The sequence below is a fragment of the Protopterus annectens genome, chromosome 1.part0 (genome assembly GCF_019279795.1).
Source record: "Protopterus annectens isolate FY-2018-M chromosome 1.part0, PAN1.0, whole genome shotgun sequence".
NCBI classification, from domain to species: Eukaryota; Metazoa; Chordata; order Ceratodontiformes; family Protopteridae; genus Protopterus; species Protopterus annectens.
This window is the reverse complement of record NC_056725.1, coordinates 1225822291-1225836105: the sequence shown is the minus strand read 5'-3', so window position 1 is coordinate 1225836105 and position 13815 is coordinate 1225822291. Positions and strand designations below refer to the sequence as shown.

The 13815-nt window shown below is 44.9% G+C and overlaps 1 protein-coding gene across 1 annotated transcript in view; it reads right to left on the bottom strand.

Moving 5' to 3' along the window:
• Nucleotides 1-13815, bottom strand: part of WDR35 (WD repeat domain 35) — a 2872164-nt gene that overhangs the window by 1684417 nt on the left and 1173932 nt on the right. The window lies entirely within an intron of this gene.

Here is a 13815-nt window from a genome sequence, read left to right as displayed (position 1 = left end):
GGGGTAGGGTTTTTGGCAGTAGTAGCCTTAATGCCCTTGGGTCCCTGTGAAATGGTCTCAGGATCTGCAGTAGGATTTTTAAAGAGGAACTTGTGAGTCAGGTACCCTGTAATACTTGTCAGGTTTTCTGGGAGCAGGAGGTAAAGTGTCATGGGCCAGGCTAGATTCCGAAAAGGCATCATCTACAATGTCCAGTACAGGAGGGATGGCTAAAGGCCTGTGTTGAGGTAGGAGTAAGAATTCCCTAAGCCTCTTTTTGGAGTCAGAGTAATCCTGGCTTTCCCAGTGGAAATAGTCTCTAAGAGTATGCAAGGTTTCACCAAAAGAGAAATCCTCTGGAGTGGAAGCAGAGGAAATGGAGTCCTCTGCATCAGAATCCTCATAGGTAGATAAGGGCAACTCATGGTCATCAGAGAAAACAGAAATTTCAGAATCCTGATCAGAAGGAAAATCAGTCCTAGGTCTCTTAGAGGGAGAAGGGTGGCTTCCCCTGATTACAGTAATAAGGTCTTCAGCCATTCTTATCATTTGTTTTTTAGGCATAGGGGCCTGACCATGCAGTCTGGGCATCGGTTTTCTAGGCATGGATTGAGTTTTAGGCCTTGAAGAAGAAGATGGCATCGGTTTAATATGCAAGTCAGTAGGCCTGAATACACCCTCAGAAGCTGGTGCCTGCACAGTGGCTCCGGACTCATCCAAGGTAGAGACATCCACAGGTTCCACATTTGAAGAAGCATCTCGCGGCAAACTGAACTCCGAATGGGTCTCAGTAGACGCCTGTGAATCTGAAGTAGCGGTTATCAGGGGCTGCGAAAGTGCCTCACTGAGTACCGGCGAACTGGCGACTAGCATAGGAGAAGCATCGTCGGCAGCTTTGGACCTATGCGGTCTGTCTCTGTCTTTATCTTTGCATTTTTTTGGAATGTTGGTAGTTGGGTGGCTTACCAAAGCCATTTCTGGATAATTGAACTGAGTACCAAAATATTTAGATGCGAAAATGAACCAATGACGAATAGTACGAGGTTTGAATAAGGCACAAAACTGACAGCGAGGTACATCGTGGTCTGGGCCTAGGCAAGGAATGCAGTACGAATGAAAATCTTTATGAGGTATTTGCTTTCCACAAGAAATACAATTGTTAACTTTTACTGACATCGGTTTAGAGCAAGAAAAAGGATCCCCAATGGGGTACTTAGCTTAGTTGCAGACTTCAGATCTGAAACTCGAAAATGAATATTTCAGGAGTCAGCCGACCGGCACTTGCAAACTGCTTCTGCTTCGGGCATCGCACAGCAAGAAAGACTGATGTAATAGTGTCGGCTACATGATTTATATCCCTGACTACCTAACATCATGGAAGATGAGAGAGCAACCGATGCAGGACCCAAGACTTTGATATTCAGACCAACTGAGGGCTACCTGCAAGCAGATAACCCAAATGTGATAACTGCAACAGTGAAACACGAAGAACATCTCCACTGGTTTGATTTCTGCATTCCCTGTGGCTGTTGTCTGGGGGGGGGGTCTGCTTCCCTGGGGTCTGGGCTGAACTGACCTGGTGGGGGCAGGAAAGGACCAGTGCTTGGAGGGGCAATGCCTGCTGAACCTGGGTGGCTGGACCTGTAGGAAATCCTTAATTGTCTTCATAGATTTAGCCTTTTTCTTCCATCTTTTTTAAGATCTCCTCTGCCTTGGTGCCAAATAAGTTGTCTTTGTGCAAGGGTGCATCCAATAATTTAGATTTGACATGGTCTGGCAAGGGCTAGTCCTTAAGCCATGCATGTCTTCTAAGGACAGAACCGGTGACTGCTGCCCTGCAAGAAGCTTCTAGGGCATCAAAACCAGAGTGTAAGGTGTGCTTAGTTACTTGACTTGCAGAATGCATGAACTCTTGCAACTCTTTAGATTCTGCACAAGCAGGAAAGGAAGACACGTTGTTTGAGGAGTTCCATGGTACGTTGCTGAAATTTTAGCATATGGAACTGACAATTTTGTGCTCTGACAGCAAGAGTAGCAGAGGTGTATACTTTTTTATCCCATCTGTCTATTGCTCGGGAATCCCTATCTGAGGGGGTGGGATTCTTAGCAGATGTTGCTTTAATTCCTTTAGGTCCTTGAGAAATTACTTCAGGGTCAGCAGCAGGATTTTTGAAAAGGAGTTTGTGTGAGTCAGGGACTCTGTAATACCAGTCAGGTTTTCTGGAAGAAGGAGGGAGGGTGTCAGGAGTCAAACTGGATTCCATGAAAACATCGTCCATAACATCCAGGACTTTGGGAATGGCCAGGGGTCTGTGCTGTGGAAGATCTAAGAATTCTCTGAGTCTCTTTTTAGACTGAGGGTAGTCCTGACATTCCCACTAGAAATGCTCCCTTAAGGTATGAAGGGTTTCCCCACAGGAAAAGTCCTCAAATGGAGAAGTTGAAGGAATGGATTCCTCTGCATCAGAATCCTCATAAGCAGAGAGGGGTTGCATGTCTTCATATTCAGATGCATCAGAGTCACAAGACTCCTGTTCAGATAAAACTACTGGGGACAGATCTCTTTTCCTTTTGGAAGGGGTAGCTTGGCTTCCCCTAATCAGCGTGATAAGGTCTTCTGCCATTTTAAGCTTTTGAGACTGAGGCAAGAGAGCAGGTGCCTTGACATTGGGTCGTTGGTTTCTTAGGTGTGGTTTGTACCCTGGTTCTTAGAAAGTCAGTAGTTTTCGAAAGAATGGTAGACACGAAAGAAGTCGTCGGTTTGTGTTGAGAATCGGTAATGTGAAGTACTTCCTCGGAAGCCGGTGCCTGCTCACCGGCTCTGGACCCATCCAAGGTAGAGACAACTGCAGGATCTTTAGTCGAAGAAGAGTCTTGCAGCATACCGGACTCCGAAAGGGTCTCGGTAGTGGCCTGTGAATCCACAGAAATGGGCAAAAGCACCTCACTGAGGACCGGAGAACTGACGACTAGCTTAACGGAAGCGTCATCGGTAGGTTTGGACCTGTGCGGTCTGTCTTTATACTTACGTTTTTTTGGAAGATCTGCTGTCAGATGGCTTACCGAAGCCATATCAGAATTCCGAGGGCTGTAAGCGAAAACATATAGCTACAAAAAGGTCCTGACAATGTATAGTTCTGGCGTTACACAAAGCACAAACGTGACGGTGAGGGACGTCGTGGTCTGGGCCTAAGCAAGTGACACAGTAAGAATGAAAGTCTCTGTGTGATATTTGCTTTCCACAGGCAAGACAATAGTTAACTTTTTCTGACATCGGTTAGAGCAAGATAAAAGGATCCCCAATGGGGTACTTAGCTTTAGAATACCTCAGCTTCAATTTGGAAGACGAACTCAAGTAGTGACTAACTGGCACTCATGCGAACTGCTTCTGCTTCAGGCTCCTCGGCAAGAAAGACTGATGTAATGGCATCAGCTGCCTTACTTTATACTACTGATGACCTGATGTCACTATTGAAGCAACAGCAATCGACACAGAAATACTAAGCCTCTGGTATTTGGGCCGGCCGAGGACTACCCTGGCAGGGATAACTCAAATGTGATGACTGCAACAGTGAAACACGAAGAACATCTAAACTTATCAAGGCCTGACTATATTTAGGCAATTCAGATCCTGTATCACATCTCAAAGATTAGATAGATAGATAGATAGATAGATAGATAGATAGATAGATAGATAGATAGATAAATAAATCATGTCCTCAGTCATTTGCTTACAGTATTCCTGACAGAGTACTCTGCAGGGATTTTTTTAAAGTGTGCCAACTCATTACAGTCCAAGAACATATGCTTCCAGGTACCTCTTTAATCCCCATTACACCAAAACTTGCTATCTACTTGAGGAAATATTCAGTGGTGTTTTCTTGGGGTAGAAAAGCATCTATGCAAACACTTCCTGGTGAAAATCCTAAAACTTCTAGAGTTTGTTGCGTATTTGAGAGATATACATATGTCCTCCCATTGTTTTACTTCATATTGCTTATAGGTTTCATAGATTCATAGGTAGGTACTAGGCTATCTGCCCGAAGGCATTTATAAGCCTAGCCAGAATGTGTTGGCTTTCAACGCCCCCTTAGATTAGTTCCCTGTGTCTCTGTCTAGCACAGCCACTGAAGTGATCCCCAGGGTAAACTTTCCCATCCACTCATCAAGGTTTCTCTTGAAGAGTGTTAGCGAGGAGCTCTGCCTAACGTTGACTGGAATCTTGTTCCAAAGCATGGGAAGTCTCTGGGACAGGAATCTATCCTTCCAACATGTCCTATTTATTGTTGTGGTGAGGTTTAGATCCCTAGAGCGTGTGGCTCGAGGGTACATAGTTTTCTTTAGGTGGAGCATGTCCATCAATTCTGGGTTGGACATGGCCTTGTATGTCAGGCAGAGATCACCTCTAAGTAGGCGGTATGCAACAGAGTACAGCTGGAGTTTCTTCAGTCGAGCTGCATAGGGCATCTGTTTGAGGCCAGTGATCCTCTTGGTGAGGTACTTCTGCGGCCTTTCCAGCTGTTGCAGGTGTCTTGTAAGGTACATCCCAAATGGGGCATTGTACTCTATGATGGGTCTGATGAGTGATGAGTAGAGGGGCACAATAACTTCTTTTGCTCTAGATGCGAACCCTTTTGTGATTAGGTGGGCCACATAGAAGGATTTTCTAACCACCTTGGCAATATGATTATCAAAGGAAAGTTTACTATCTACTTGGGTCCCCAGATCCCTTATTACGTCTTCCGTATTTAGGGGAATACCACCTATGTGGTAGTTTGTGGGTACTTTGTTTTTTCCAAAGGGGATGACTATGCACTTTTTGGCATTTAGCTTAAGGCCATAATTTTGATACCAGGTATCCGTTTCAGTGAGACCCTTTTGCAGGATGTCTGTGTCAGCTGGAGAGTCAATTATAGCCCCTAGTTTGCAGCCGTCTGCGAACTTGGTCAGCCATAGTCCTCCTCAGCTTGCCTGTACCTCTGAGAAGTATATGCCAAGAGTACAGTTGTGTACACTTACCATAAATGTAGATGTTCGAGTGTACTCACTGTTGCAGTCATTACATTTGGGTAATCTGCTGGCAGGTTGCCCTCAGTCAGCCTGATTAACAAAGTCTTGGGTCCTGCGCCGGTTGCTGTCCCTTCTTCCATGACGTCAGGTCGTCAGGGGTATAAAAAAGGCAGCTGATGCTATTACATCAGTTTTTCTTGCCCCAGATGTCAGGTGCCCCTCAAATGGGGAGCAAAATATATATATAAAATTAAAAACACAAAAATATACCTCCAAACAAAAGCAAATACACCAAAATGGCTTTTAAGCATAGTAAAAGAAAGTAGAGGTATAGAAAAACAGGGGGCTGGAGGGAGTGTAACGAAGACTGCAACAGTGAATACACTCAAACATCTACATTTATGGTAAGTGCACACAACTGTACTATATTCGTGTTTCACTGTTGCAGTCATTACATTTGGGTAGATTCCCAAAGCTATGGTTGGGAGGATGGATTTATATAGCATTAGGACCAGTTATAAGGCCCTAAAAAACAGCAGTGGCAAAGCCAGCTTTGGATTTAGAGAAAATAGGTAAGTGATAACGCTTAGTGAAAGTATGAACTGAACTCCAGGTAGCAGCTTGTGGAATATTCCTGGTAGGAACCCCTCTGAGAAAGTCTGTTGAAGTAGATGCAGCCCTGGTGGAATGAGATCTGATCCCCTGGGGGATAAGTTTTCCATGGTGCTTATAACAGAAATAAATACAATGGCTTATCCATTTAGAAATGGTTTGCTTTGAAATAGCCTTCCCTTCTGCCCCTGCAGTAAATGCTACCAGCAGTTGTTCAGATTTTCTACGAGATTTAGTCCTGTCCAAGTAGAATCTAATTTGTCTGTGTACATCCAATGAATGCCGTATCCGCTCCCCCTGGTTCTGTGGATTGGGAAAGAAAGTTGGCAAATGAATGGACTGATTAAGAGCCACACTGGATACCACCTTGGGCATGAATGATGGATTGGTCCTGAGTGACACCCTGTCCGCATGAAAGATGATGAAAAGCTCCACTGCCAAAAGGGCCTGTAGTTCAGATATACTTCTAGCTGAAGTGATTGCTAAAAGGAAGGCTGTTTTCCAGGAAAGGAATTTTAAGTTTGCAGTAGCAGCTGGCTCGAAAGAAGGCAGAGTGAGTTTCTCCAATACAAAGTTAAGGTCCCAGGCAGGGGGTTGGAGCTCTCCTGGGTGGTCTCAAGTTTTTGGTCCGTCTGAGATACTGCTTTAGAAGAGGATGAGAGAAGTGGGAGGGGGGTTCTGTGTTGTAATGAGCTGAAATGGCTGAGGCATGGATTTTTATGGAAGAAAAAGACAGGCCCTTGTGAAGCATCTCAGTTAAGTACTGCAAAATCTGAGGTAAATTGGGCACTGCTGTGCTCATCCCTTGAGATTGATTCCAGACATAGAATCTTTTCCATTTGTCAGCATAAGATTTTCTTGTACTAGGTCTTCTTGCCTCCAAAATGACATCCATCACAGGTTTGCTGAGGGATGCTAAGGGGGAATTTAAGTGATTAGCCAAGCTGCAAGATTCAATGTTTGGAGCTGAGGGTGCAGAATTTGGTTCTCCTGCTGAGACAGTAAGCAAGGTGTCTGAGGCAGGTGCCATGGTGAAATGTGTGAAACACTGCGCAGGAGTGGGTACCAGTGTTGGCGAGGCCAGTCTGGAGCAATCAAAATCATTTTTGGTTTGTCCTGTTTGACCTTTAGAAAAACTTTGGAGAGCAGAGGCAGAGGGGGAAAGGCATAGACTGATAGGTTTTTCCAGCTGAAGGACATAGCATCCACTTTCCAGCCTTTTTTGTGATGAGTTCTTGTGCAAAATTTGTCCAACTGGTAGTTCTGGGGTGAGACAAATAGATCTATCTCTGGGCTCCCCCATTTGCGTGTCAGCATGTTGAAAATCTGTGGTTCCAGTTTCCATTCCTGTGGATCCATGAGATTCAGCTTTCCTGGCAGGAATTGAGCTTGTACTTGGTAGCTCAAGGCCATGTTCCACAATGCTATGGCTAGTCTGCAGAGGGGGTAGGAATGTGTTCCCCCCCTGCTTGCTTATGTACCACATAACCGTGGTGTTGTCCGTCTTTATCAGTAACTGTCCTGGAAGAAGGTAGTCCTTGAAGGCTGTCAGTGCATTCTGTACAGCTAACATTTATTTTTGATTGATATGAAGGTGCATTTGACTTGGGCTCCATTTGCCCTGAATGCACTTCCCTGCCAGATGAGCCCCCCTCCCCCCATGCGTAGTTCATAGGTTCATAGGTAGGTGCTAGGCTATTGGCCCTAGGGCCTATACAAGCCTAGCCAAAAAGGTACACTGGCTTTCGCCACCCAAGAAATTTATTTTCCTGTGCCCCTGTCAAGCAGAACCACAGAAGTGATCCCCGGGGTGAATCTCCTATTACCCATCAAATCATCAAGATTTTTCTTGAAGAGTGCTAATGAGGAGCTCTGTTTGACATAGGTAGTCTGTTCCAGAGTATGGGAAGTCTCTGAGACAGGAATCTATCTCTCCAGCATGTTCTGTTTATTGTGGTGACAAGGTTTAGGTCCCTAGAGTATGTAGCTCGGAGGGATTGGGATTTCTTTAAGTGGAGCTTGTCCAACAGCTCTGGGTTTGACATAGCTTTGTATGCTAGGCAGAGATCGCCTGTGAGTAGGCGATATGCGACGGAGTAAAGCTGGAGTTTTTGAGATGGTCTGCGTAAGGCATCTGTTTGAGGCCAGTAATCCTCTTTGTGAGGTATTTTTGCGGCCTTTCCAGTTGTTGTAGATGTCTTGTGAGGTACATACCAAAAGGGGCGTTGTACTCTATATAATGGGTCTAATGAGTGATGGGTAGAGGGGAACAATGACCTATTTTTTTCTGGATGAGAAACCTTGTGTGATGAGGTGTGCCACGTAGAAGGATTTCCTGACCATTGTGGCGATGTGATTATCAAAGGAGAGACTACTGTCCACCTGGGTTCCAAGGTCTCTTAGCACACGTTTGGTGTTAAGTAGACTACCGCCTATGTGGTAGTTCATGGGTACAGAGTTTTTACCAAAGGTGATGACAATGCACTTTTTGGCATTGAGCTTGAGACCATGTCTTTGACACCAGGCATCTGTCTCAGTGAGGCCCTTTTGTAGGATGTCCACATAGTTAGGAGTTTCAATTATGGCTCCTAGTTTGCAGTCAACTGTGAATTTAGTTAGCCAAAGACCTTCTGTGTTAGCCTGTACTTCAGAGAAGTAGATACCAAACAGGAGAGGACCTAGGAATGAACCCTGTGGTACTCCACTTGTCACTGGTCTGAAGTCTGATTTGGAGTCTGCTACTTTCACAGTGTGGGTTCTGTCAGTAAGCCAGTTGGCAACCCATCTTGTGACATAGGGATTTATACCTAGGTTAGTGAGTTTATCTATAATTCAAGAGTGGGGGATGGTGTTGAATGCCTTGGCGAGATCTAGATAGGCTGTGTGAACCACCTTACCCTCATCTATGGCTTTGGTGACTAAGAAGTCTATCAGGTTTAGGAGACATGATCTGCCTTTTACAAACCAAAACTGTGTGGGGTCCAGAGTTTGGAGATCTCCAATGTCTTTGTTTATGAGTTCCATGATGATATGTTCCATGGTCTTGCAGACTAGGCTTGTCAGGCTAATGGGGCTGTAGTTCCCGGTGTCTGTTGTGGAGTGGGATAACTGTCACAGTGCGCCATTCAATGGGCACAAAGCCTGATGTGAGGCTATGATTGAACATGGTACTTAGTTGGGGTGCCAGTTCATTCTGTAGTTCATGTAGAAAGCAGCCTGGGATGTTTTCAGGTCCCATGGATGCTGTGTTCTTGGCTTTGGAGAGTGAGGTTTTTACCTGTGCAGCCGTGATTACAGGAACTTTGCATTCTTCTGGTATAAAGATGGACCCTTTAGGGGGTGAGAGGGGGGTAAAGTTAGCACTGAACCTATCTGCCAGGATGTTGGCAATATCAGTTGGTTCTGTATATTTAGTGTCATTGTGCTGTAACTCAGAGCAGATCTGAGTGTTGCCATTGAGATTCTTTACATAGCTATAGAATGTTTTGTGGTTGTCGTTAGAATCAGTGGCAATTTTGTTTTCATAACTAGCTTTGGATGATTTTATGAGGGATCTCAGCTTCTTACTGAGGCTGACCAGGGAGTTCCTCCAATCGTGGGATTTTACTCTTTTTTGCAACAGTTTCTTTCTTCTGTTGTAGAGTTTGTTTATGGCAGAAGACCACCAGATTGGCTTCCTTTTTTGGAGGATAGCATCTTGGTTCTGTAAGGGATAGCAAGATCCATGCACTCGTGTAAGTGCTTATAAAGTGCATTTGTGTAGGATTCAACAGTCGTATCTCTATTGTCCATCTGCATGGATGTGGTGAAGTTTGCCACTTCTGTCTTAAGAAGCATGAAGTTGGCTTTGGAGAAATTTTTTACGGTTGTTTCCCTAATGGGGGATGCGTCTGTAGTTAGGGTTTGGGTGGCAGGGGATGGTGTGAATGGCAGTCCCTTGTTTTGGTGGCAGGCCTCTGCCCACCATAGGAACTCTAGGCACAGGCATGGTATGATAGGAATCATTGTTTTCAGGCTATGACAATGTTGACTCCATAAACTTTTTAAGTACCACTGAAGTTTCCTCATATGCAGTCTTGCATATGGAATTAGAAGAATGCAGGAGGCCATGAACCCCAAAGCTTGCAGTATTTGCCTTGCAGATAGCAGGGTTTTTGTGGCCACCTGTTTGAAGTCAGTTACCAAATTAATTTGCTTTTCTGGCATAAGGAAAGCCATCTGGGCAGTTGTATTCAAGCTTGTACCCAGGAATGTAATTTTTTGAGAGGGTACCAGTTGAGATTTCTTTTCGTTTATGGTGTACCCTAGACAGGTTAGAACTCTTTTTACAAACGCCAGTTGTTTTAGAAGAATGGCCTGGTTTTCTGCCTGAATTAGACAATCATCCAGGTATGGATATATTTGAATATTTCTTTGCCTGCAAAATGCAATCACTGGAGCCAGGCACTTTGTGAATACCTTGGGCGCCATAGACAAGCCAAAGGGCAGTGCAGAGAACTGATAATGCATGCAGCCTGCTTTGAAGCGCAAGTATCGTCTGCAAGATTCCCTGATTGGGATATACAGGTAAGCCTCTTTTAAAACTAGAGTTGCCAACCAGACATTCTTGCCTAGCATAGGAAGTAACTGGTGAAGAGTCAGCATCTTGAATTTTGGAATGTCCAGAAAGGTGTTTAGAGTTGACAGGTCCAGAACTGGATGCCATGATTTGTCTTTTCTGGGTACCAGGAAAAGTCTGGAATAGAAACCTTGTCCCTTTTCCTCTTCTGGTACTAGTTGAATAGCCCCCATGTGTAGGAGGGGAAGTACTTGTTTCTGAGTCTCTGCCCACTGATTTGGGGGTAGGTCTGGCCACCTGTTTGGCGTTGGCAGCGTGTGGAAATGAAATCTGTATCCCTGGGACACTATATTTAAAACCCATTTATCCTGGGTTATACGTTGCCAGTATCTTGAATGAAGAGCCAATTTTCCCTCCAAAGGGGCGGCTAAGAGGTAAGTGCTTGGTAATTTTAAAGGGAAGTCATTGAGGCTGTTTACCATAGGGTGGTGCCTTGTTGTTTCCAGATTTGGAAGTGGAAGCACCCCATTGCTTAGTTCTGAAAGTCCCTTGGGACTGAAACCTGGTGCTTTTGGAATGTCTGGGTTTGGCTGTAGTGGCTCTGGAAGGAGCTGGAAAGGACCAGCCCTTAGTAGGCCAATGCCTACTAAATCTAGGAGGTTGTACCTGTAAGAAATCGTTCACAGTCTGCATAGATTTAGCTTTGTCTTCCATCTTTTTTAGAACTTCTTCAGCCTTATTGTTAAACAGGCTGTCCTGTTGCAAAGGAGCATCCAAAACTTTTGTTTTAACATGATGAGGCAGAGAGTGCTCCTTAAGCCAAGCATGCCTTCTAAGCACAGACTCAGTAACAGCAGCCCTGCAAGAGGCCTCTAAAGAATCAAAACCACATTGCAAAGTATGTTTGTCAACTTGTTCAGCTGAATGCAATAAATCCTGCAATTCTTTATTCTCCACACAGTCAGAAATCAACATAATTTTTTAAGCAGTCCCATGATATGCTGTTGATATTTTAGCATATGGAATTGACAGTCTAAAGCCCTGATTGCTAAGGTAGCAGAAGTATAAACCTTTTTACCCCATCTGTCCAGCACCCTGGAATCACTATCAGAAGGGATAGGATTTTTAGCAGTAGAAGCTTTAATGCTTAATGCCCTTGGGCCCCTGAGAAATGGTTTCAGGATCCGCAACAGGATTTTTGAAAAGGAATTTGTGGGACTCAGGAACCCTATAGTACCTGTCTGGTTTGCTAGGAGCTAGATGCAGGGAATCAGGGGCCATACTGGATTCCGATAACACATCATCAACAATGTCTAGTACAGGACGTATAGCCAAAGGCCTATGCTAAGGAAGAAGAAGGAAATCCCTCAGCCTCTTTTTGGATTCAGAGAAATCCTGACTTTTCCAGTGGAAATGCTCCCTTAAGGTATGTAAAGTTTCCCCAAAAGGGAAATCCTCAGGCGGAGAATCAGAGGGAATGGAATCCTCTGCATCAGAGTCCTCATAAGTAGGAATGGACAAATCCACATCAATAGAAGAGTCAGAAGAAACAGAGTCCTGTTCAGAAGATTCATAGTCAAGTTCAGTCCTAGGCCTCTTGGAGGAGGGGGGGAGACTACCCCTGATTACAGTAATGAAATCTTCAGCCATTTTGATCATTTGTTTTTTAGGCATAGGGGCTTGAACATGTGACCTGGGCGTCAGTTTTTTTAGACATAGATCGAGATTTAGGCCTTAGCACTGAAGTTGGAGTTGGTTTAATATGCAAGTCTGTAGGCCTGAATACACCTTCAGAGGCCGGTGCCTGCTCAGCGGCTCCGGACCCATCCAAAGTAGAGACATCTGCGGGTTCCATATGTGAAGCAACTCGTGGCATACCAGACTCTGAATGGGTCTCAGTAGAGGCCTGCGAATCAGAAGTAGCGGGTATCAGGGGCTGTGAATGCACCTCACTGAGTACTGGCGAACTGGCGACTGGCTTAGGAGAAGTGTCGTTGGCAGTTTTGGACCTCAACAGCCTGTCTCTGTCTTTTTCTTTGCGTTTTTTCGGTATTTTGGTAGTCAGATGGCTAACCGTCATTATTTCTGGATAATTAAACCGAGAACCGAAATATTTAGAAGCAAAAATGTACCGACGACGGATAGTGTGCTGATTAAATAAAGCACAAAACCGACAGCAAGGTACGTCGTGGTCAGGGCCTAGGCAAGGAATACAGTACAAATGAAAATCCTTATGAGGTGTTTGCTTCCCACAAGTAATACAATTATTAACTTTTACTGACATAGGTAAGGAGCAAGAAAAAGTTTCCCCAACGAGGTACTTAGCTTTTAGTTGAAGACTTTGGTCCTGAAACTCGAAAACGAAAAATTCAGGAGTCGGCCGACTGGCACTTGCAAACTGCTTCTGCTTCGGGCACCGCACAGCAAGAAAGACTGATGTAATGGCGTCAGCTGCATGTTTTATACCCCTGATGACCTGATGTCATGGAAGAAGGGACAGCAGCCAACGCAGGACCCAAGACTTTGTTAATCAAGCCGACTGAGGGCAACCTGCCAGCAGATTACCCAAATGTAATGACTGCAACACTGAAACACGATGAACATCAGGAGGGGTCCTAGGACTGAGCCCTGAGGAACACCACTTGTTACCAGTTTAGAGTTGGACCTAGCTCCTGCAACTCTCACCATGTGGGCTCTGTCCGTGAGCCAGTTTGCAACCCATCTTGTGACATAGGGGTTTATGTTCAGGCTGGTGAGCTTGTCTATAATACCAGAAAGGGGAATGGTGTTGAATGCCTTTGCTAGGTCTAGGTAGGCTGTGTGTACCACCTTTCCCTCATCTATAGCCTTGGTAACTGTCTGAAAGAAGTCCACCAGGTTTAGGAGGCATGATCTGCCATTAACAAAGCCAAACTGGGTAGGGTCTAGTGTTTGGTGGTTTCCAATGTCTCTGTTAATGAGTTCCATTATGATGCACTCCATAGCCTTGCAGACCAAGCTAGGCAGGCTTATAGGGTGATAGCTCCCGGGGTCTTTTGTGGCTACACCTTTGTGGAGCAGAATAACCATTACTGAGCACCACTCTATGGGTACGTAGCCTGTGGAGAGGCTGAGTTTAAACAGTGTGTTTAGGTGAGGGGTTAGTTCATCTTTGAGCTCCTGTAGGATGCAGCCTGGGACACCGTCCGGTCCCATTGATGCTGTGTTTTTGGCTTTGGAGAGGGCTATTTTAACCTGAGTGTCTGTGATTTTAGGGGCTCTACATTCTTCTGGTATGGTTATGGGCCCTTTTGGGGGTGAAGTTTGCAATGGACCTGTCTGCCAGGATGTTGGCGATATCAGTCGGTTCAGTGTATTTTGTGTCATTCTGCACTAACTACGAGCAGATCTGAGCATTGCCACTCAGATTCTTGACATAGCTAAAGAATGCCTTGTGGTTATCTTTGGAGTCCTTGGCAATTTTTCTTTCGAAGCTCGCCTTGGATGACTTTATGAAGGATCGTAGTTTCTTGCTGATACTGATCAGGGATGTCTTCCCTTCTTGGGATTTTACTCTTTTTTGTACTAGCTTCCTCCTCCTATTGTATAGCTTGTTTATGGCAGGGGTCCACCAGACTGTTTTCCTTTTCTTGGAGGAGTGGGTCTTAAGTAACGTG